The sequence below is a fragment of the Poeciliopsis prolifica genome, unplaced genomic scaffold, assembly GCF_027474105.1.
Source record: "Poeciliopsis prolifica strain line A6 unplaced genomic scaffold, Auburn_PproV2 SCAFFOLD269, whole genome shotgun sequence".
Classification (NCBI taxonomy): domain Eukaryota; kingdom Metazoa; phylum Chordata; class Actinopteri; order Cyprinodontiformes; family Poeciliidae; genus Poeciliopsis; species Poeciliopsis prolifica.
In genome coordinates this window covers 54,533-78,887 of record NW_026562644.1, presented here as the reverse complement: position 1 = coordinate 78,887, position 24,355 = coordinate 54,533, and the positions used below count along the sequence as shown (strand labels likewise).

The window sequence follows — 24,355 nt, the reverse complement described above, 5'->3', positions numbered from 1 at the left end:
TCTCGTTTCTATTTTCATTTCTAAAGTGTTAGTCAAAAAAATCAGAAATCCAAATTTTCTTTCTTTTATTACGCGAGAATTGTCTTTACAAAGATCTGGTCGTGTTTGGTTTTAAGAAACATTCGCACTACTTCCCAAGTCTTTTCAAGTGCTCTTAAGGTGAAAGTGTTCGTGATCCACAGAACGCTGTTCCTTTCAACACGTCGCGTCTTTGTAATAAAGGTTATCCGTCTTGATTCAGAGACTCAAACCAACCTGTTGTCGGCGAGTCTCTCAGTGCAGCAGAGTCTTTTTGTGTTTCTGCAGCACCTTGCTGCCTTCTTTCACCGCTCCTTCCAGCGCTTTCGCAGCTGATTTGATGGAGAGCGGCGACACCGCCAGACCCATCGCCTTCTCCACCACCTTCGCCTTCTTCACTGGTTTGCTTTTGTCCTTTCCCATGATGCCTGCCCCCTCTGCTGCTCCTCTGCCCAGTGCGGTCACCAGCTCGCACCAGAACAGCCTTTCGGCTCTCTTCCTGGCCTCCTCTGCCTCTTCCCTCGCTCTCTCCAAGTGTTCTGCGTTCTCTTTTCCTTCAGTCTCCTTGAGAGACGGCTGAAGTTTGGGTCCTCTCTCCTCCAGCATCCTCTCCCACGCCTCCTTTATTGTACTCTCAGCCTCCTTGTACAACGCGTTGCTGTAGCAGCTGCCTTGGTTGTTTGAAACAATCTCGTCAATCTTTTTCAGAAGGTCTAAGACTTGCTCTGGGCACTCCGACGTCCCTTCTTGCCTGCTGTTGTCAAAGACATGGTACCCCCCACGGCAGCTGCTGACGAACCCAGACAGCTCCGGACTTTCGTCCAGGAAGGACTCGACCGATTTGCCTCTGAGCTGGTCGCCCCAGGTGAACAGGACCATGGTGTATCTGGATACCTCAGCCCCAAACATCGCCTTGATCCACTCCAAGGTCTCTCGCTCCTCCTGGGTGTACCTGCCTAGCCGCAGGGTCACCAAAAACACGTGGGGCCCTGGGGAGTACAAGCTAACGCTCTGACCCACCTCGGCCATAACTTCCTGTGGGGAGAGGTCCGTATGGAAGAACCCTGGGGTGTCGATTACCGAGACACTCCGCCCGCCTGCCGTCCCGGTCTGCCTCCTGCACCTTGCGGTGATAGAAGCGGGGACAACTCAACCCAGAAGGCCGGTCTACCCAGGATGGTGTTTCCCGAGGAGCTTCTGCCCGTCCCAGTCCTGCCCAGCAGTACAATCCTCAAAGGTCCGGTCTTTGATTCGAGAGATGGCGCACTGGCTGAAAAAGAAAAACATACAAACTTTGTTGATACTTTTCTTGCATCGCATACCCTATCCTGCATAGCTATTAAAAAGCCATTATACAAGTGTTCCATGCAGTAGCGGTAGGTTCTGCGCTGCATGATAACATGAGCTGCTGCGCAGCGCGCATCCAAACCCCCAAAGCTCTGGTGGAAGATAAGCAAGCAAAACAATGTCGCAAAAAGTTACTTTCCCTTCAGGGAGAGAGGATAGAATAAAGACGAGATAAAGATTTTTTTTTTTTTGTCTTGGTAATGTTTATGAGAAAGATTAGTGGAGCTGCTAATAGAAAGTTAATAGCGACCTGGATCGGACCGGTTCGAACATTTATGCTACAATGTTTGTATTTGTGAGAAACTGAGTTTGAAATTTTAAACGAGTTGATTCTATATTTCTGAGGGTGTTTTTGGCTTCAAAACAGCACGTTTGATAAAGTATGATAATTAAAACAGTAAGTTCAGCAGGTTTTTGAATGATTTAATAATCTATTGCAGCTGGTCCACGTTATTAGCAGAACTAGAGAACTTGAGGGCCCCAAAACCAAATTTCACTTAGGGCCCCAAGGAGGCTTGTGCCGGCCCTGGTCTGTCCACTGACATTTTGAATAAAAGCAAAAGGAGTAGACATGCGAGTTACAGTTGGTGTCTTTGTAATTGATAAGGCCGTGATTGTTATTCCTGACCTGCTTAAGTGCTTCTTTTGAGTGGTTTGTCAGGCGGGGTCAGCTCAGCTCTCCCAAATCCCGACTGGTGGCTGTGAACGGTGAGCCAGGTTTTGTGGGAGTTTTTTGTTCCTGCTAAAGGGGAGTTTTCCTCTCTACTGTTACCAAATGCATGCTCAGTTTGAAGGACTGCTGCAATCAACCGTTTATGCAGTCGGTCCTGTATAACCTAGAAATGATGTTACTAGTGTTTTGTAAAATGCATTGAGGTTACAGTTGTTGGAAAAAGGTGTAAAAACAAATAAACCAACTGAAAGACTTATGAGTCCTGAAGCTAACATCTTAGTCCAATATGGCACGATGTGTAACGATTAGGAGAGCATCTCAAAACAGGAGAGCCTGATGCTGAAGTTGGGGAAGCAAATGGTGCAGAATGGTTGAATTTCTGTTCTATTGAGCAGATTAACGAGTAATTTCTTATTTAAAACAAAAAACATTTGGCTAGTAAAGTTTAATAGGCTGAAATGAGGAGGTGTGAAGCTTATTTACTAAATGTCATGAAGCATTACTGAAAAATAGATTTTAATATTTATGCCACATGACTTAAGCAGTGATACATATGGATTTATATTTTGTTATTTTATGAATATATGTGGGGATTTAAAATCTGCATTAATTTTAAGTCCCGTGAACAGATCCAACTGTAAGAGGCCCGTCTCTGTCTCAGGGACAGGCGAGGTTCTGCAGCCGCCCTGCTGCAGGACGGAGGAGGACGGAGGAGGACGCCGCTTACCTTCCTGTGACGCAGCACCTTCAGATGACATTCCGTCAGGAAAATGTGATGCAAAGCCTCGACTGTAAATGTTGTTCCTGAGCGGACAGTGAAGGGCAAACGTCAGGTTAATCCGTTTTCCTGCTGGCGACTCCCGACCTACGTCTTCCTGGATGTTAAAAAAAAAAAAAGGGTTGCATTTTCATCCTGCGCCAGAGCGCAGATGCAGCGGATCTCCACACTGACCCACAATTTGAGAAAGTTATTGCATGCACTAAATACTTACCGAAAATGCTGTAATAATTAAGCAAAAGTCTATAAAGCGACGAAAAGCAATACGTTTAATGCGGTTTATGTAAAAAGAAAAAAAGAAAATTTAAGACGGTCTGTAGTTCCCTTATTTGACCACTAGGAGGCAGTGATGACTCACCGTCGCAATACCCCGGGAATCGTCGAGAAAGGCCACTAACCCTGTTGGTGATCCCAAATCCTCACTTGACAAATATTACTCTTATCACATAAGATTTTACCTTATTTGATAAGATAAAATGTTATTTTCCACTTTCAACGTCAAAGATGCTCATATTACGCTTTCATTTGGAATCTGTGTAGTAAAACCTAAATAAGTAAATAACACATCTTTGGAACCATTATTGATGCGGTTAATCAGTGGGTGGAAAATATCCCCTCGGAGTCAGACACATTGTTTTATTTGGTGAATATCACCCTCCTATTGAATATAAATGATCATTAAAATACCAGAAAAAAGAGAAAGTAACACTGGAAGCTTGTAATGCCTAAACCGTACATATAAAATTCAAAGGAAATGCTTTTATTTGACTGAATTGAACGCAGCTCAGACAAGCACCAACAGAGCTTTGTCCTGTAGTGAGCAAGACATATTCAAGTCATGACTGCTACTGTAGCTTATTATTATTAATATTATTACATTTTGTACATTTGACTTGTAGCTCTAGAGAACTGAAGTTGTGCTCATAGGTTTACATACACTGACAAAATACGGATGACAATACAAAATCCTTTTCCAACACTAGTGGTTTCGCCCCATAATAGACGGATTTTTCTAGATTCATAACCAGAGAAAAAGTTTCATTAAAGGATCTGTGCTAGAAGAAAACTGAACTGTATAAAACAGAAAAGGGACATGAAAGTGAAAAAAAAGAGGCATTCAGTTGAAAGTAATCCAACCAACACGTTATTTGACATGCAAAAAAAAAAAAAAAAAAAACACACAACTTCGCCTGATGTAAAAAAGGCTGCAGGGTTGAGTCACCATCACTGCATCACTGCAACCAAACAGCCTGAGGGCAGAACCCGGAGCAAACGCCAAAACTGGTGCTGGTTCCATGAGGGTGCAACACATGACATGAAATATGATCTGTAAACTTTTTATCAGGGTCGCATAGTTAGTTTCTGTTGTCCTAATCATCTAAAAAAAGAGCAAACACAATTGCCAGATATCAAATGACTTCGTCAACCGCTAAGCAACACCTGGTTTTGTTTTGTTTTTTTCTCATATTCAGAATGGAAACTTATGAACACAAGTTTACATGCTAGAAAAATGCAAAATGAAAGTTTGAGAAATGTGCAAAAACAAGTCCAGCTTTCTGGGTATACTCATCAAACTGGGTGCAATTTATCACAGAGACTAAATCTTACAATATACATTCAAATTAGGGCTGGACAATCAATCAGTAACGATATAGATAGATATAGATATGTGATCAGTATCTATAGATGTAATGTCTGATAGAATGTTCAGTAATTCCACTGAACGCCAATCCAGAACCGCACAGCATTCTGGGGGATGTAGGCAGAGGAAAGGCTTTAGTTGCCCAACCTCTCACGGCTGGCTAAGAAAGGTCGATGCTTAGGTTTACTCACTCATTCATTAGAAAGAAACTCACTCACTCTTTGGTCGTCTAGCAACAACCTGTTGAGTAACTTGCGCAGCAGCAGTTTCAGGTTTCGCCACCGTGCCTCATAGCTGCTTAAAAATAAATTTAAAAAAATGGCATAGAACGAAAACTGTGGAAAAAACAGGAAAGGCCATGTCACCAGTTTGTGAGCATTTCAGATATTTAAAACAAAAAACTTATCAGTAATTATTGATATCGACTGATATGATCCCTAATGTCATCCAGCCCTAGCTAAAGTTTTTATATACTATGAATAAATACAGTGATCAAAAAAAGAATAAGTGAGGTTTTTCACTTCTTCATCGAGCCCTGGAGTGTGACTGCAACTTCGAGCTGACAAAGTTTAACATCAGGATGAACTGGTGGACGGTCTGTCCCACTCCACCAGGTTCCTCACTGGAACTGATGCTCCCTTACTTGGAGCCTCCATCGTCTGTCTATCGCCCCGAGGCGAGACGCGCCCTGAAAAAGGCGTGTCGCTCTCTGATCCATTTACAGTGGCACAAGAAGGCGCGACTCCTGCTCGGTTTAACAGAATACCCTCACAGTGCGTCTCGCTCTCGGTGTTCGCCTTTGACCCCCTCCTGTCGTCAATCTCAAAGACAAAGTGGGCGTTTTTCTCCCCGATCCCAAGTCCAAAGTTCTCCAGGATGTCCATTACAGACGGAGTGGATGGAGCACAGGGGTTCTCTTCCTCAATAAGACTCAGCGCCGGCAAGATGTCCACCAGCTCCGCCATCTCCATCGGCCGGATGACGTCCGTGATGCTGGGACTGAAGTCTGTGGTGTCCAACACCGTGGTCTCTAGCTGTGCAACAGCAGAGTTAAGTCTGCTGTCCGCTAAAGCGCTGGTGTATCCGTCCTCCGGCAGGCCGACGCCGGACAGGTCCGCTGTCGACTGAGCACTGATGTCAACAGGGTACCCTCCCTTCACGACGCCTTCCATCAACCTGAGCGCAGCGTTCTCCCGGACAACCGGGATTCTTTCTGGAGCGCAGACCTCGGCGGTAACCGGTATGGGGACAGCGGAAGAACTTCCTGAAAAGTGAAGAGAGAATCAGAAAGGAGGTAGGAGTGAGGACGACTTTTTTGACATTTGCCCAGGTTTCAATCATTTACTTAAAAAAAACCAAAAAGAAAACGGGGGATACTTTCTACAATGAAGACTTTAAAGACATGAAATATGTGAAGGTTTTCATCTTAACCTGAAGCTTAAATGTGTTATGTTGGAATTTTATGGTAAAACTATCAACATTTCAACCTCAAGCTACATAGCAAAAAAAAAAAACTGGTTAAAAATGCCCCTTTATATATGTAAAGCTGGTGGAAACTTTGTGTTGGTCTCTTTTGCAATGCACTTTCGGAAATGTGTTATAAAAAAATATGATTATAGTGGGAAGGTGTGTGGAAATGTTTTAGATGTTGGATGATCTCAGGTGGAACCCAGTTCATATGCTAGTCATGCTAACATTTTATTTTACCTTCTTAGTCCCACAAAGAGCAGCAACTGATTAAAAAGAGAAGTAAAGGACAAAGATGTTTGAATATGACCTTTAGTACAGAATATTTTACTGTCATCAAACTCTTGTGCAATTTTTTCAGTCTTTAGTCCTAAAAACTGTGCAAAAAAGATTAAATGACGTGTGCTAACCACCCTTTGTGCTGCCATTACCTGCTACAGATCTTAGTGTTTGGACCCGGCTCGGCCACTTCAACCTTGCAGTCAAGCTGTCTTCCTCTTCTTCACCATCAGGACGAGGCGGTGGGTCCCCCCCCATCACCAGTCCCAAAGGCACTGCCCCCACCCACTGCTTGGAGCGGACACACTGCAGACAGTCCATTATCCAACGGGCGTCCCTCCACACCATCTCCAAACGCTGCAGGAAAAATATTTCAATCAATTTTACCGTTGGCCCACATCCAGGGAGTCAGTTTCCTTCGGTAAATGCTCATCAATCAGACAACAACGATATTTAAGACAATAATCAATTTCAGCTTTCATCCAGCGAGTCCACATAAAAAGGTCGTTTTTATGCTCTTACACGAGAAAGGTCAGTGAGGTTATTGAGGCGCTCCCGGGCTTCCTGCACCTCGTTGGTGTCCAGCGCTTCACGCAGGGCCTGCTGGGCCAGGTGAGTGTCCAGCTCCAGCCTCACCCAGGCCTGGCAGTACTGACTCAGGAAGTCCCGTTCGTAGGTCCAGAAGTGAACTGGATGATGAGTCACAGAGCAAACAGAAGATTTTAAATTAAACTTGCCTGAAAGCTTGAACAGTCAGATTCTTCCCCACAGTACCGTATTTCCCGGACCATAAGTCGCAGTTTTTTTTTCATATTTTGGCCGGGGGTGCGACTTATACTCCAGAGCGACTCATAGTCCGGAAAATAAGGTAATTTGACTTTTTGTGTTTGTTTGTTTACTGCAAATATTTTTTATTTCTGTTTTTTAGTTTGTTTGGATATGACACAAACTGTTCTTCAGTGGCATTTTCATAAAACTAATGACTGCCTTATGTTTTATCAAACACAACAACACACGTCTCTAATGCAGAGGACGCAACGCTTTTCTAGCAAGACTTCCCTTGTAGGTCCATAGAAGTCCCTCTTTAAAGTGATGTTATTTTTTTTCTATTTTTTAAAAAAAAAAGAAGCTTCTGTGTACTCTCTCTGTAGTTTTACAGCCATCTGCAGAAATATACAACTTAGTCAAAAACAACCAATCAGAGCCAGGAGGAGGGTCTTAGCGCATTATGATTGCTAAGGCTAGTTAGCATGGCCACAATTGATGGCTGACAAATAGTTTTCCTGGAACATTATGATGTTTCTCCACCTTTAACACATTGAGCAGCAAGTACATTGGGGTTGATTGACAGCGCTAAAACCCAACTCCCAGCTCCGATTGGTTGTTTTTCACTGGAAGTGATGCATTTCTGCATTTGCAAAAAGTTGCACTGGGGGAAAGCCGGTGAGCTTCATTTGTTGTCAGCTTGTTCTTGTCCCATACTGCACAGTGACAATGTCAACAAATATGTATAAAAAGATTAAAAAAAAAAAAAGTTACACACCGCAGCTTTAATCAAGAAGCGACTCACTAAAACAGCTCCAAGCCAAATGTGTTTTCCTCTTACCCAGTTCAAAGATCTGCAGGGGCAGTGTGAAGCCAGGCTCTTTGGTTCCCACCAGAGGCCAGTAGCTGGAGCTGAAGTCCTCACTGGGAGGCAGGAGCAGAAGCATGGAGACCTTCCCACCAAACTGTAGCAGCTCCCGCGTGTACACGCCGTACTGGTAGGCCTGTGAGGACCACGGTTGCATGAGGAAAAATGAGGAATGTGCCTTATTTTGACAAATTAGAAAGGAAACATATTGAATCCTGGATTAAAAGTATATATTACTACAATGGGATAGACAAGAACCCTAATATATGTGCGTAACTATGAAGCGACAGGACAATCTAACTTTCACAAATAAAGATCTAAAATGTTCTTTACAGCCCCCCCTTTTCTGTTACCCCTAAATAAATATAATGCAACTGTCTCTCTTCAAAGATGACATAAGTTGCAGAGTTCAGTGGTTGTTGATACAAATACAGATTTTCTGTGAAGGCCTACAAGGCTTGAGAGAAAACTAACGCTGTTAGCACACGGTGGCGGCAGTATCATGCTATGGTGATGCATTTCCCAAACACGGACGGCGACTTTGATAAGAGTTGGACGGGCTGAGCAATGCAGGACAAACGTTCAGAGCTACAGCTGTAATGTAATGCTTAATAATGGCCTAGTCAAAGTTCAGATTTAAATCCAACTGATAATCTGTGGCAAGATTTAACATTTCATGTTTGATCCGTCCGTTTGATCTCGAGTTTGATCCGTTTGTAATGAGAAATTAAAAATAATAAATAAAGTAAATTTCTCGGTGTGTGAAGCTGGAAGGAGCCATCACATAAACGACGCCCCTCACACATACCTACATCCACCTGGCTAATCGTAGCATGTAGAGTAGAGTGAATGCTGTCAAGGCAGTGCAAGGCTTTAAGAAAGTCATTTTTAGACGGGCGTTTTGGTCTGCTGGCGTTACCCTGTAGAGGGGATGTTGAGCTTCGTCAGGAGATGTGTGACTGCGGCTCTCAGAGACCTGACAAACTCCTCCACTCCGCTGCTCTCGTCCTCGCCGCTCGGCGGGCTCTGAGCGCTGCCGCTGTGTGCGGTGTAAACATGACTCTGGAGCCAGGCCCACTCCTCTCTGTGGCCCGGCGACAGAAGAAGAAGAACAGTGATTAAGTAACTTCTGAGTATTGTTTTTTCGGTGAACTTCAACGGCGTTACCTGGTCACGTGGGGATTGTGTCGGACCCGCGTGGCAGAGGAGGTTTGGCAGCCGCTGCGGCACCAGGACCCATCTGGTCCACCGAGCTGCACAGTTTTAGGATGCCCACATACAGGCCGGGCTGGGCCCACTGGATGCTGTGCCTGTGGAAGGACAGCTTGTCCTGGAGAGCAGGACATGTTTGATTTCCAGTAATTTAACACCGTTCGTCTCCGTTTCACCCAGACACAAACTCACCTTCAGTTGCTCAAAGAGCATATCCATGGCCGTGGGCTCGGGCAGCAGAGGGGTTCTGCTGCGGTTCCGCTCCAGCCGGTCCAGAGCAATCCAGTGGAATGGAGGGTCAGGAGGGCTAACGCAGAGAAATGGAGCAAAACTTTGATGTTTCAGCGAAACTCTGTCATTTTCTTCCAGGAACAACAACAGTACGGCAAGCGGTGTGAGAATAAAATCAGACATTGTTGCAGAGTCAAATATCTTGCAATCAACAAATGTCCTACACTGCAGTGTCAAATACTTTTCCATTTTTGGGCCTTAAACTTTGAATGTCTTCAAAGTTCTGGCTGTGGAAGTAGCGATAAAACTACCCAATAACAAACTGCCATAAAAATAAAAAAAACTCATCACTTTATTCGAAGAGTACTTCTTCAAACTTTATAACATTTAACATATTTTCACATCAACATAATGTGGCAGTATATACAGATAACAAAAATGGTTTGATTTGCACTCAGTTATAATCTTGTGTCCTTGAAGAGTGTAGAGGGCCACGTGAAAACTTATAGCGGTCTGGATTTGGCCCGCGCGCCTTCAGTTTGGCACACATATCCTACAGGCTGGATAAAAAGACTCCATCTCACCTTGAAGGAGGATTTGGGAACTCCCTCAGCGTCACTATTAGCACATTGCCCTGCCTGTCTTTCAGCGGTTCGTAGTACACCTGACCCAAATCCATCGTTCCTAAAGAAGACTGAGAGCAGACACAAGAGCAAAAGGTAAAACTGAGGATTGGAAGGATTAGTGCGCGTTAAAACACAGCCTCGGTGCTCATGCAGATTGGATGAGCTCGGCAAAAAGGCGACACGGAGAAAAAAGGGGGAAGGACGAGATTTAAAGGAGGTAATTAAAATAGCAATTAAGCCAACATGACTGCGTTCATCTGGAGAATAAGAGGCTTAACTTCCTACCTGCAGCTGACAACAGCTTTTAAGATGTTGTGTGCCGGTTCTGAAGGAGGGAGGAGGGAGAGTGAGCAGACGACAGGCCCTGCTGAAGCCAGGGCACCTGCTGCCACGCGCAGGACAGCTACAATAGAAAATGGAGGGATAAGCAGGTTTTTTAGGCACTCAAGTTGCAAAAAATGTTATGAATTCAGTCTTTTGCACGCTTGTGTTTGCGATTCACTCACCTTGGCAAACCACAGGAAGTCCTGGGTGATGGAGGTGGAGCAGCACTGGATCTCCACCAGCGGGATCTGATCCTCAGCGGCCACCCAGGATGTTGTCCTTGTGGTAGAAAACAGTCGCCAAGTACACACCCCTGCTAACGTAGAGGACCATTGTTAAGACTTTCACATATTACTCACATAGAATGGAAATAAATTGCAGTAATTTCACATAGAAAGTGAGTGTTGATTTAGATGGTCTTCTGGTTTTTTTAGGGGTAAAAATAAGATCATTTGTGAGCTGCAGAAGCCTTAATGTGACAGGGTTTCCCACAGTGTAATATAAGCCTGGCGGGCCACCAGGCTTAGCATTGTTTATTTATTTTATTTTCAATTTTTTATTGACTTTTTTAAGACTTTATAGTAGGTGTTTAGTGATAATTTCACATTTCTTGTCAACGTTTTTTATCTCAAAAAACTCGGTGGCCGGCTGGATGAATGTCTGCGCCCCGAGCTTAGAACATGTGACAATTGCTCTTCTCAAGTGTTTGATGGCTGCATGGCTCTAATTACATCCCCTTTAACCGCTGCGTCTCGCTACTCTCCAGGTGAGCTGGGGCAGGCCAGACGGACGGGGCCCACCTTTGCAGGAGACGAACAAACTTGGTGGCAGAGTGGAAAAGCTGCTTGATGCCCCGAGACATCAACAGGCGCTTGCTGGGACTCGCCGACTTCGAGCTGTCTGTCGAAAATAACAAGAGGAGGGAGAGGGATGTTTAGCCAGTTATTTCTGAGACGCGTTGCGCTAAATACAACAGTGTTTATGAAAAGGACGAGTGACGGCTGCGCCTTGGGAAGTCGGCTGCCGACTAAACGCAGCCGGTGATGGTTGTTAAATAGAAAATAACCAGGTTATACGGATCGGAGCCAATGTCATTGACCCTTAGCTGGAGGACAGGCAACAACAGTTCATTACTAATCTTTATGTGTGTGTGCTCCATGGCAACAGCCGGTGTCTTTGCCTGCAACAAGAGCTGAAGCCCTTATAATCCAAACAGACCTCGGTCCGGCTAAATAGAAAGTGTTTAGAGCCGCAAATGTTCTCATTTTAGATGAAAGTCTATTAAAAAAAGTGTTCTCACATTTAAATAGCCTTAGTTTCATTTCTATTTTTAGATTTTAAAATAAAGAGAGACAACAATTTTGCAAGAAAGTGGGTGGATACATTTCCTAGAGTGAGATGTTGACATTTGTGTAAAACACAAAAATTTTTCTTTTTTTAAAAAATTACTCTAAATTTATTCAAAGAAATTGCTTGAAATCAAAGTCAAATTTTCTGTTATTCCTCTTTAAAGTCGAACCCGATTCTGAAGTCATGCATCCTTCCCAACCTAAAAACACAAAGAAATATCTAAAATATTTTCATAGTCATTTTATTGTGAAAATTTACTGCAATTACTCTGTCAAAACACTGAAAAATCCCTCAAACCTGAGGAAGCCCTATTTTTAAAAACATTAGTTGGCTCTTTACTACTTTTTGCCAAAGTTATTCTCCATATCCACTTTGACCTGTTTCTCCCTCCTACTGAAGAAAAACCGGCCCACAGGATGATGCTGCCGCCGACGTATGTTCCTGTGAGAATGGTGTGTTCAGGCCAATGTGCAACGATAGTTTTCCACCACACGATGCTTTTCATGCAGGCCTTTAGAGCATCTTTTTCCACTTTGCAATGGTTGATCACATTAAACACAATAACGTTTGTGGTCCTAACATGGAAAAAAATGTGAAAACTAAAGGGATATAAAAACTTTTGAAAAGCCTGGCCATCTACTGGTTATGTGTTTTTGCCAGCTTTAACAATCTGCATGATTGAGTGCCCATTGTTACCTATATAATATCCTCTGTACTGGGATTCTTTGGCATCTTCCAGCAGTTTCCTCACAAAGCCCTCGTGGTTCCTGAGCGGCGTCTTCACACCAACACACTCTCTCCAGCCTGCATGGGCAAAAAAAAAACCAAATCATCTCTTTCATGCAGCTGGGAGCGAAAAAAAATCATTTAAAAGGCAAGAATTAATTTGCTGCCAAGTCCTGAGTGCCGCTTTTCTCCCAAAGATAAGGAAGTGTTAGCGCTTGCATGACAAAACACCTGCATGCTCTGAAAGTTTCTACGCTTTTTTTTTTTTTTAAATTCTGAACATCTCTGTAAGTTGGATGAGAATGAAACTTATCTAATGAAAAGCTTGGCGCTGTTAAACACTTTAAACTTTTCAACTCAATTTTGGAAAAAAAAAGTGCGCAGCGTTACTGGAGGCGTAAATTGGAAAGAAAAAGCGAGTAAAGAGAACAGGAAGGTTCGAGAGAGGGGAGGAAAAGATTAACTCGAACTCAAGGGAGCGCGGCTACAGGGCCCATTGATTCACAGTGACATCCCTGATTCTCCGTGTTTTAATAATTCACGCCATCTGCCAAACTTCACTTGCTTCACACGGAGCTCGAAGTCAGCTAAATTTAGCTGACGGTCCTTCGGTCTCGTCCTGCAGTGCGGCGTACTCACTGGAGGGGGCGGCGCTGACCGGAGCCGAGCTCTGAGGTGGGCCCCATCCCTTCACGTTGTAGGCGCTCGCTCTCACGTAGTAGTGTGTTCCCTGCGTTGGGAGAAGCAGCAGAGTGCCAAATTATCACTGTGCATTAACCTCGCGAATCAGGACAAAGGAGTGGGAAAGCTCTTTGTTATTAATTCATCTCATCGATCAAATGTGAGGCTGTGGGGAAAACGTTCTCCATGTGAAACCGGGTTCAATGAGCAGAAATATAACCAATAAACTCTCGAGTCGCTGCACATTTTTATCAGTGTGGTTTGTGTTTGTGTGTGTGCGTGTGTGTGCGTGTGTGTGCGTGTGTGTGTGTGTGTGTGTGTGTGCGTGTGTGTGTGTGTGTGTGCTGCTTAACTCACTGCTGTCAGTCCGTTGATGATATAGGACGGGTTCCTCGTTTCTGTGACCAGGGCCGTTCCGAGGACGCGTTTGAAGCTGACCGAGGTGCTCCACTCCACTGTGGAGGGAGAAAAAAATATAAAAATCAAGAAATAAAGAAACAGTCTCACTAACAAAATTCTCCCTGGCTTTGCTCAGAGCTCCAATAAGTGAGAACAAAGGATTTGAGTATTTACAGTTCAAAGAACATGAGCTTAATCTACTCTTGGCAGGAGGATATAAAGCAGCTGCAAAAGCAACGCCTACTCCAGAAGAACGAGTAAAAAGGTTTTTTTTCTTCTTTCTTTCCTCCACACCAGCTTGGCAGTGTGTGGGATTCTGGTTTTGTTGAACTGATATAAGACTCCATGAAACGCCTTTTTGTTTCTTTTCTGTCCCATTCCAGATAATTTACTGTCCCTCTCGCAATCATCCGTCTGTATCCAATAGTGGTGGAAAGACAGGACGTAACACTTCCGCTCTGGTCCAAAATGATTGAAAACAAACCTGGGTTATTAACAGATTTCACAATATTATTATTTATGTTAATTAAAAGGATGGCGCCACTAATCCCACCCTTGTTGTGAACAAGAATTTAGAAGAAAAGATAGCAGTGTTTTTCTAAATCAATGCCAAGGCAGAAAGACATCAGGAATTATCCAAGTGCTGTTATCCATCAATCTAGGAAGATTGATGGATATACGTTTTCCAATGTGTTTGAACTACAAGCAGAAAGCATTCAAAAATTTTGCAAATATTCCCAGGAGTTGAAAAATCTGAGCAAATTCACCCCAAAGTAGCACTGTTCAAAAATTAGCAAGAGAAATAAAAAAAAGACCAACTAACTCCACACACTTCAGTCAATATTTTAGATCTTAACATGTATTATAAAATACTAAATGCTTGTGTTTCAAAATTTCAGCTAAATGTAGGGTGGCAAAGTTTAATCTGCATGTTTTGACCAGCAACAAGCAGGAAACGGATGATGAGGTACGACTTTGTTGCAACAGCTACATGCAGTAGTAGCATTAGCAGTAGTAGCGTCCAAAAAGACGCACACTTCCTGTAGTTGGTATTCACACCAGAAGTGAACCACAATTACAGCCTCAGAAACACAAATCGTGCTCTTGAAAACATTCCCATGCTTTGATTTGTACCATCAAACTGCTGGACACGGCATCTGTATTTTTTTACTTATTGATGCTTTCAGTGAATGAATGGTGGGGAAAACAAATACATCAATATTGACAATAAGGACGAGTTTGAGGGGTTTTAAACATCATTAATTGGAATTTATTGTGACAAACAATACATCTAAATTCTTATCATGATAAGAAACTCATCGCAATAATTGATCAAAGATATAATAAATGCCCGCAACTGACCCTGACCAAGCATTGCAGCATAATTATGTGCAAAGTATCTGTTCACACATGTCCTGCCAGTTGTCAAGCACGGCAGTGGCAGAGTGAGGATGTGGGCTTGTGTTCTGGGTACCTCGAGGTCACCGAGTCTACCGCAGCGTAGAAAACTATTGTCACCAGCAGATTTAAGATGGATGAACGGCCTGTTGCCACGGTGACCGCCTCTGGCAGTTTGCTGTTGTGGAGCACGCTGCTCAGGTGGAGAGACGTCAAGAGGTTTAAGAAAAGCTACTCCTGAAAGAAGTTGTGAGGCTGTTCCCAGACAATTTGAAGTCCATCTTTCTCCAGTGAAAAACGTTTATTCAAGAGAGGAAAAAACATTTAAGACCGTTGGCAAGTTTCCCAGGACTTCACATCACCAGCAAATTCACCTCAAGGTCGGACACAGCGAGCTTAGAGAAGCTGCGAAAAGCCCGGGGGAAATATGAGAGCCTCTGTTAGCATCTTAAATGTTAAAAGTTCAAGACATCACAGTTCTAAAAATAACTTCTTTTTTTTTCTTTTTGGAACGACTGAAGGAGAACGTCTCTTCTCTCTAAAGGATATGGCGGCACAACCTCGATTTGCCATTCTGCATTGGAACAAACAAGAAGTAAAGATGTAGGTGTTGTGAATCAGATTTTCAGCTCAGTGCATGGTGGTAGAGTGGTGATAATGGGGGGCCTGTTTTGGAGGCTCATCAGGATAAATCGGCTGGCCGATAAATTGGTGCACCCCTAGTGTTTATGAACATTTTGAGTTAAAACAACTTAATTTGCTTCGATAAACTCCCACAGGTATCGCCGCCTACCTTTGTAGCGGGTGATGAGCCCCATGCTGTTACCGTCCGGCTCCTTGATCACCACGCACAGAGAGGAATTGCTGGTTACCAGTAAGGACACATGACTGGGAGGGCCTGGGAGCTCTGGGTGGGACAAGATTACACAAGGTCAAACAACATGCATGGAAAACATAAAACATAGCTATGACAACTGAGTTGCGTGTCCTTTCTGTGTCCTTCTCGGTCCAAAGCCGGAGCATGGACTGTGATGGGAACCGACACGCCCCACTGTGTGTTCATATTAAAGTCAAGCTCATTTCGCATGTGGTGTTTTAGTAACACATTGTTGGAGTTTTATTAACTGAATCTATAGTCAAGTGGAAATTATCATATTGTTGGGAGCAACATGGAGCCACCTGCTATATGTTTGACGCCAGCCATCCATCAATTCCTCTGCAGATGTGTAGGTGAATTATACAGCTTCCTAATATACCTAATGTAAATGTTCTGCAATTTTCAAGAGTAAAAGATTTTTCTTTGCAGGGGCGTGGAAGGGCATCGAATTCTCCAGCTCAGGGGCCACTATGTGTCTAAATCTGTGCTAAATTCAGTAAACACAATAAATTTAAGATAATAAAGTTGAAATATTATGAGAATAAAGTCAGAATTATTCTATTTCGATGTTTTTCTTTGGATTTTAAGAATTTATTCTACGTTTTTTTCCTCTCGCTACAGCCTAACGCTCTGCCGCATAAATCCGTCTCAAATCTAAATGAATAATTTCACATTATTACCTCCAATGAAAGCAAAAACAAATCTTCCTGAGGCTCCCCGCGGTTCTGAAACACAGTGGGAGCCGTTTGTTATCGTCTCACCTGTAGCAGTGGCTCAGACTTTCTGCTTTGTGATCAAACGTAGCCACTCTCCTCTGCCGAGTCTAGACAAAGAGATTTATATTTCGCTCTCACTCGGCGGAGACCTGGAATTGAATGGATTCCCACTATGTCAAACACCTTGGGCCACATTTCATGTATATTTTAGATTTTAAACATTCAGCCAACGTTCTCTTCCCCGGAGATTTGCAATGGGAGCTCGCTTGGCTTCACCGCGCACAGAAATAAGACCCGAGGCCCTGTTCTCCTCACAAGTGCGGTAATAAAGAGATCTGAAGATCCTTAAAAGAGAAACGAATCGAGTTCTAACTAAAAGCATTAGAGTCGGTAATAAATAGACATAATAACATAACAACCCCTGCAACCATTCGCGCCGCTGAAGGGGAAACAGAATTAAGACATAAATGGGTTTGTGTGAGAAGCAAAAAGCGCAGCAGCCTTGAGAAACTTCTCTTTGCAGAATCCTCGCTCATAAATCCGCCATCATCAAGGTTTTATTTGATCCACAGAGCCGGTGGGGAAAGCAGGGGCATGGCAATGAGAATCTGGACAGACTGATGGCCAGGGACTCGCTTGGAAGTTCAGATGAGATTAAGATGGGAGACTTTTAGAAAAAAACTTAGCAAAAGAGCTGAGGGAAAGGAAAAATATATATATAATATTTATAAAACTTTAGCAAGATAGTGTGGGCTGGCTAATTGATCTCAGCAGTCGTGGAGGTTTTTGTAGATTAGAACTGGAGTAAAAAGACAATTCAATATAAAGATTTCAAGCCTCGTCAAAATATCTGGTGGGAGATTTTATACGATGCATATTTAAAACTTCGCATCCATCCCTTTTAAAGGAGAGTCATGCAGAACTAATGCAGCGCTGCACAATTTATATCCCCGCTTCTCCACCGTTCAGAGGGAGGCCATTTATGGCTGTTTTGGAGGTTCTTCCTTCCTTCTGTCTCAGTGCCTCGGCGGAAAGACTGACGGAAATGGAGGCACATTAGCGTCGCCTTAAATGAAAGGCTGGCGAGTTAAAGGTTGTCCTCTTTAGCGAAGGCGGTCCCATCACCTTGTTTAATAATTACAGCAAGATATCGAGACGCTCCGACTGTTTCACGTTTTGTTGCGCAGCAACAACAAACCGGAGTTTAATTTATTGGGTTTTTATTCTATATGATCGATCATCACAAAGTAGAGAGCAGCTGTAAAGTAGACTGGAGAAATAGCTCTTTTTGGGAATCAAAATTTAAAAATTGCAGCGCGCCTCCACCAGCTCCATTTATAGATGGGTTTGTTGTTTTTAAGTTTACAATTCCCATATCATGATGCTGCCACCTCTGTGTTTTGCTAAGATGTTGGTATGTATTGAGAGGGATTTTTGTTTGTTTGTTTGTTTTTTTTTGGCCACAATAAACATTTGTCATGATGTTCAAGTTCGGGTTATCTGACCAGAGCATTTTCTTCCACATGTTTGCTACAAACAGCAGAAAAAAATTAATAAATAAAACTTCTAAAAATGTATTTTTCAGGAGCTTCACTCTTTGTTACTCTCTAATAAAATAAAAGTCAGATTTATAGCAGATTATTTTAACTATAAGTGAAACAATGTTCCAGTGGAGCCACTTCTTTACCAATATTAAGGAACTATTTACTTTAAATGACCTCCTATATGTTGCTGAAAAGTTCATAGTTTTCTCTCATTTCAAATCCAATATAAACTAGAATAAACAGGCAAAAAATACTCAATAAAATGTGTTTTTGCAGTGCAGTAGTTCCGTACTCTATTATTAGAACAAGATGAGATGTTCAAAGCTTAGGATGTTGTTTTATAGCCCAACCTGTTTCAATCTTCACCACCGTTGTTATTCTGACAGATACAGCACTGAGTTTGTGTTTGTTCACTGATGTTTTCCAACAAACCTCTGAGGCCTTAACAAGAGAAAGCTGCGTCTAAATTGAGATTAAGCTACACAGATCTGGGATGTGCTGTGGTGGCGCAACCCACAAATGGAGGTCTTAGTCCTCGACTCGGCTGTCGCAGGTTCGATTCCCTGCCTGGCGACCTTTGCTGCATGGAGTGTTTGAAATCAACAAATTGTGGAAAAAAACACGACAACTTCTTATGGATGTAAATCCTGAAAGTGAGGCAGCGTGAAGCAGAAGTTGTCAAACTCATTTGACTCATTTTCACTTTGGGCCGTGTCAAAATTATGGATGCTCTCAAAGGGCCAGTAGTGACAGAATATATGAATAAAATCAATTATCAAACTGTTAAAATATTAATAAACAGCTGTCTCTGCATTCAATAAGCACTTCCTAAAATAAATATTGAACATGTTTTCACTCTGATGTCTTTTGACAGCATACAGAAGAAAACTGATTAAATTGATAAAATACTATTTAAACATTGCTTTCTTGAATATAACTTGAAGAATTTTTGCAATTACAAAGTAAGAAGTAAGAAATGCAAATAAAATCACACGTTTAAGCTTGTGGACACGATAAGTTTTTATAAAACACGCCACCCCTTCATTTACTTCCTGTCCTCTTCTTCTTCGTGGTTTGTGCCATCAGCAACCTCATCCCAGTGCCACAGCGTTTTATTGAAAAACAAGACATTTTTTGGGGTTCTATTGAGCAAATTTATTTTCAAAATGTCAAATTTCACAATTATATGGTGAATCTAAACTGATGTTTGTCCATTCCATAAAAGGAATCCTATAAAAACACAAAAATGTCAAAAAGTTCAAGGGGTTGGGAGAACTTCACAGCACTGACCCGTGTTCTGGAAGTTCTCTCTCATCCGGCAGTACAGCTGCAGCCGCAGTCTCCAGAGGCGGCTCTGTCTCTGGACCTCCGCCTGCGCCTGGGGGCCTGCTCCTGTTTTCCTGGCCAACTCCGACTTCCTCTCCTCCGTCCATCTGCTCGCCATATCCACCAGGGCGTCCAGCTTGAGCCCCCAGTCTGCTGGCCGGCACACTGAGAAGTAACGCAGCCGTTAATCCAGACGCCGCGCATCATTCGTTAGGGTGAAAAATCAGCAGAGGTTTTTTTCTGTGCATGTTTTGATCAGTCAAAGAGTGAAACTTACAAATAGGGTTATGCCTGGCGCCTGCCTTTGTCAGCACGTGAAGAAGAGGGGAGTTGTGGGTAAGCGCGGCCACATCCAGAGGAACCAACCCCTGCTCGCTGACTCGGTTCACCCCTTTTTCTTTATCTCTCTCCCAGTCCTTCTCTTTCTTCTCTCCTCGCTCCCACAAGCTCGATCCTCCTCCTCCACAGCTGGCATGATCTTTGGACAAGAGGCTCTGCACAGCCAGAGTGTCCTCGTTTTCCACTGCCTCCCACAGGGTCTTGTACTAATGGGCAGAGGGAAGAAGGGTGCACCACGGAAGAAGGCGCGCGAAAGAGAAAAAGAAAGAGGGTTCATATGTCAAAGGAGGTTTATTTGGCGAGGGCGAGGAAGGGGAGTTGCAAAGAAAGAGGAAAAAGAACAAGATCCATAAATCAAAGCGGCCAAGGACGACAAACTCATACCCCAGCCTCATGAGATAAAGAAAGCCAGGGAATTTGAGTTATTACCGAATAAAAGCTTGAGCTGTGGATGAAAGAAAAAGTGGTGGTGATTTGTTTGGGAATATTTCTCTCTTTCTCTGTTTACAGAGAGAGAACAGCTCTACAAAAATGCAAAATCTTACCAAGGATTTTTTTGGTCGGGTTTCAACCTTAAACATCTTAATGGATTTGAAGTAAGACAAAATTAACTTAAAGGAAACTTTTCAGCACAATATAGAAGCTTATGTCTTATACACAATCTAAAATGTCCACTGATAACAAGTACTTGTTCATAAGTATTAAGGATTTATTTACACAAATAAAATCTCCTATATCTTGCTGGTACTTGTTAGTTTTGTCTTCTTGCAGTATATTTGCACTAGAAACTTAGACCAAAAACACTTGGTAAGACTTTGCGTTCGTGCAGGGAATACACCGACTGCACGTTCCTAAGCAACTGCTTACCGAAAACAAACTGAAACGCAATCCATAACGCAGCCGAAAGACACAAATGCAGCAGACGCAGTCATAGCTCTTCACCATACAACTGGTGGAAACCACAATGCCTCCTGCGAGCTCCTCTGCACAGTCAGCTTAGTCAAAGTGCAGCCGCCGTTTGTCTCATGTGAGCGACAGGAGGATTAGCTTTGTGCTTCAAAACAAATCTCCAATCAGCTATTCCACCTGAAAGCACCTTGATTATAGCGTTGCAGTGAGAGGTTCACGGTGTCATTTTAATTTGAGGTGTAGGGGTGGAAAGACTCATTAACACGGTTCTAGCATAATCCTGACAGTTCTAGCATAACACTCCTCCTGGCAAATACACAGTCTAGTGAGGAGTTCATTCATTAAAGGGGCAGTGTTGAGTTTTCCAGGCAAAGTAGTACCATTCTATAGCACAATCAGGTTGGAATGTTACCCTAATTTATTATAAAATGCTACACCAGATATGACTTGCAAGAACATCAACTTTGTAATTCAATACTTCGAAAATGGGTCTCTGACTCTTTTAAAACACCGGCCCTGTGTGAAACTCCGCCTTCAGGAAGTCACCACAACATGGTTACTTTAATAACCCTTTAGCAATGTTTTTAGCAGCATTGTACTGAGAAGTAGCTCCCGTAATGAGCTCATCCATTAGCTGTTTGCTAATTGCTGCTGGCTAGTCTGAAGGAACTGAGTGGGGCGGGGCAGAACTGCTCTGTGAGAAAGAAGCTTCAAGGAGGAGCTTTATCCTTGAAGGTAGAGCCACCTGAGCTTTTTGCATGGCTGAATGGTTGCCACAGGAGATTAAAGGAGGTAAAATTTTGTGTCGCCAAATGCAGGTTGAATTGGTTGCTATACCTTTTATAGCATATTCTCCTACAAAAGATACAAAACAGTTTCAGCTCTGTGCCGAAGCTAAATATGGTTGGTGGGGTAGAAGAGAGTGCTAGCATCTTACAGCTTCTGCAGGCTTGCTGGTGTGTTTGGGTGCATCCACCTCGGCGGCGACGGACGACTCTCCTCCCCTCAGTCTGACAGAGAGGTTCCTGTAGATTCGCTTGGGTGAGACGGGACCCAGGGAGCGCCGGCGTTGAGGTGGGTTCCTCATGGATACGGACATGACAGAGGAGACCGAGAGATAAGAGGAGCCGGGGGGGAGGGGAGGAGGTTGCAGGAAAAGATACAAGCGGAAGAAAAGTGACTCAGTTGTTGAGAATGTAGGAAAATAAAGACGGGAATTGTTGGGAAATTGCCAGGAGGATTAGAAACTCCTGAGAGGAAAATGGTGAAACGCAGGAGTGAAAAAGATGGAAAACACACAGAGAAGAAAATAAAACAGAGCACTCAGTAAGGCCAACTGATTCTTTTCTCAATAAAGACAATTTTCTGCTAACGTGAGTGCCGAGTATCGGCTGAGAGCTGTTATCCGAGCGGGATAAATGGGCGCGAGTAATGCCTGTTCAAAGCAGATGAAAATAGCTTGAAGGATTCAGCCTCTCTGCCTGTTCAGTCGTTTGTTCTCCTCTTACTCGCTGTTATGTGACAGGGCTTTTCTTGTTTTGTTTCTCCGGAGGAAATCTTCCCCTCAAAACAAAGCAACAGGCTCATCGTTTTAATTAGCAAAGATTTGCAAACTCCCATAAACACATAATTCCCTCTTGTTACTACGACTTTAAATCTCTCTCATCTCCGAGGCGTCTCAGCAAATCATGCGGTGCAAAAACTTTCTTAAACTTGTCCATGTTTTGTCACAGTACTGTTGCAAACCTTAAGGAATTGATGAGACGAATCAAATCGAAGTGGAAGGAACATTGTGCATGGTTTCAAAGAGGTTTTGGTTTTCACTCCCCTTTATTCTGATCTCCAGATATAACTAAATGCCTTCAGAGTCTAATTAATAGTCAACTTCTGTGTGTTTTAATCTCAGTTTGAAGCTCTCTGAAGGCTTCGGAAGCAGTTTTCTTTTACACTTTATTTCACCAGAAAAGACTCAGTTAAATTCAAAGTCTCTTTTGCAGGCGGTGTCCTTGCAATTCTTATTAAGGAACACAAGTTTTCTTTTTAATCTATTCGCAAAAAGAGGAAGAAAAAAAATCTCAGCAGTGAAACAAAGTGGTGGCAGCATCATCCTAAGTGAAGGAATCTGGTTAAAATGGAGGCAAAGATGGATGAGGCTAAATAAAGGCTTGAGACAGCTAAAACAACAATGAAATGGTTTAGAGTCAATGTTTTATATTGGCCTAGTCAAAGTCCAGAGCAAAGTTCTTGAAATTTCCTATTCTTTTCTTAGATGCTTTTCTTTAAATCCAGTTCAATTCAATAATACTTCATTACTCCCAAAGGAAATGAAATGTTGCTGAAACTCATATTAAATCGAGATTTAATTTTTAAGATTTAAGACGCAACAATTTAATGTGTCGTAAATCCGACTGAACTTCAGCTTTTATTAAACTTCCACCTGGAATTTTTATTTTGTTTGCAAAACTTCCTGAAAGCAGCATGTTAACTATCACATGCCGACTTCTGTTTTGATCTGCGGCTTTGAATCCTTATGAAACACGCTGAAGTTTTTACGTGACAAAATGTGACACGTTAATGACAGTGCGAGTCTGCGAACCATGTTATTATCATCGCGTTCTGGTGCCGTTTTCCCTCCACCTCCCTGACCCCTCTCTTTTTCAGTCTCTCTTTTTCAGTCTCCTTTTGTGACGCCGTTCCTACCTTCATCCTCTCTCCAGTTAGGAATCATTTTCTGTTTCAAAAGCACGCTGACTGGAAAAGCGTCTCTCTGACGGCGAGACATTCACGGGATGTCAGACATGAATAAGTGGATCCAGTCACCGTCGCCATCTTTCATCTCCCTGATGAACCAAGTCTTTATGCACCAAGTGGTGAACAGTCCTTGGGAGGAATCAAATACTCCTGTGATGTGCTATAATTACACCACGTCATCGTCAGGCCCGTTAACCCGCTAAGTGATTCCTGAACGGCGCACGGACTGTCAACATGTCTCCGCGCAGGAGTGTGAGGCCGTTATCGGGTGTTACTGGAAGACTCTTCCTCTCTTTCTTTATTGTGCCCTGCAGAACTCACCAAAAGTGCTGATGAGATGTTTGTGAGAGGAGATAAGCTCGTGTTTAGGGTTTGTCTCCCTAGATAAAACAAGACAAAGTAGGGCTCTTAGAAGCTGGAAGCTTCACTTTTAGAGAATGCAAGGTCACCGATTCACTGTGGGGGGTTTTTCTTGTCAACTTCTCAACTTGAGGGGATGTGTTTGGTTTTTTTTTTTGCTTTGCTTTTCTCTTTAACCTCTCACAGCTTTCTGACGCAGACCTGGGAGAGCGACGTGTTTGTAAGCGGCCTTTCTGGTTTGTCAGACTGCAAAATGCAGTGGCACTCGAGTTCAGCGATGAGTGGAAACGTGACGAATAATGCTCCTCGTCCAGCAGGACGTGATGCTGCGCAGTCGACCGTCTGAATAAACCACAGGCAAGACTTCAACAACGTCAAAGCGTCAGGATGTAATTGACTTATCGAGGCCTGAAAGTGAGCTTTCAGAATCAGTGGCATGTCTGTCTCAGATGTCGAAAAAGGGCACGAAACAATAGAAAATAAAACAACACCAATCTACAGAGCGGTAAACCCAGGGCTGCAGGGTGTTAAGGCTGGTTTGGGTGCTAGAAAAAAAATCTATAAATAAATATACTGCAAGAGCTAATCAAGTTTGTAGTTGGTTTTTGTGATTTCCAGTCGGTGGGGTGTGAGCATCAACTGTGTTGTGTACAAACTAGGAAATATGGCCAACATGCAAGTGATATGGACTGTTTGATTTCACATAAATTGTCATTTTCTAATGCATCAATTTCTGACTAGATGCATTA

The 24,355-nt window shown here is 43.0% G+C and overlaps 2 pseudogenes; both read right to left on the bottom strand.

Moving 5' to 3' along the window:
* Positions 1 to 50: 50 nt before the first annotated feature.
* LOC129357633 (GTPase IMAP family member 7-like) lies at positions 51 to 2,950 on the bottom strand (annotated as a pseudogene).
* A 605-nt stretch (positions 2,951 to 3,555) lies between these two features.
* LOC129357634 (ankyrin repeat and fibronectin type-III domain-containing protein 1-like) lies at positions 3,556 to 22,760 on the bottom strand (annotated as a pseudogene).
* Between the last annotated feature and the right edge of the window lie 1,595 nt (positions 22,761 to 24,355).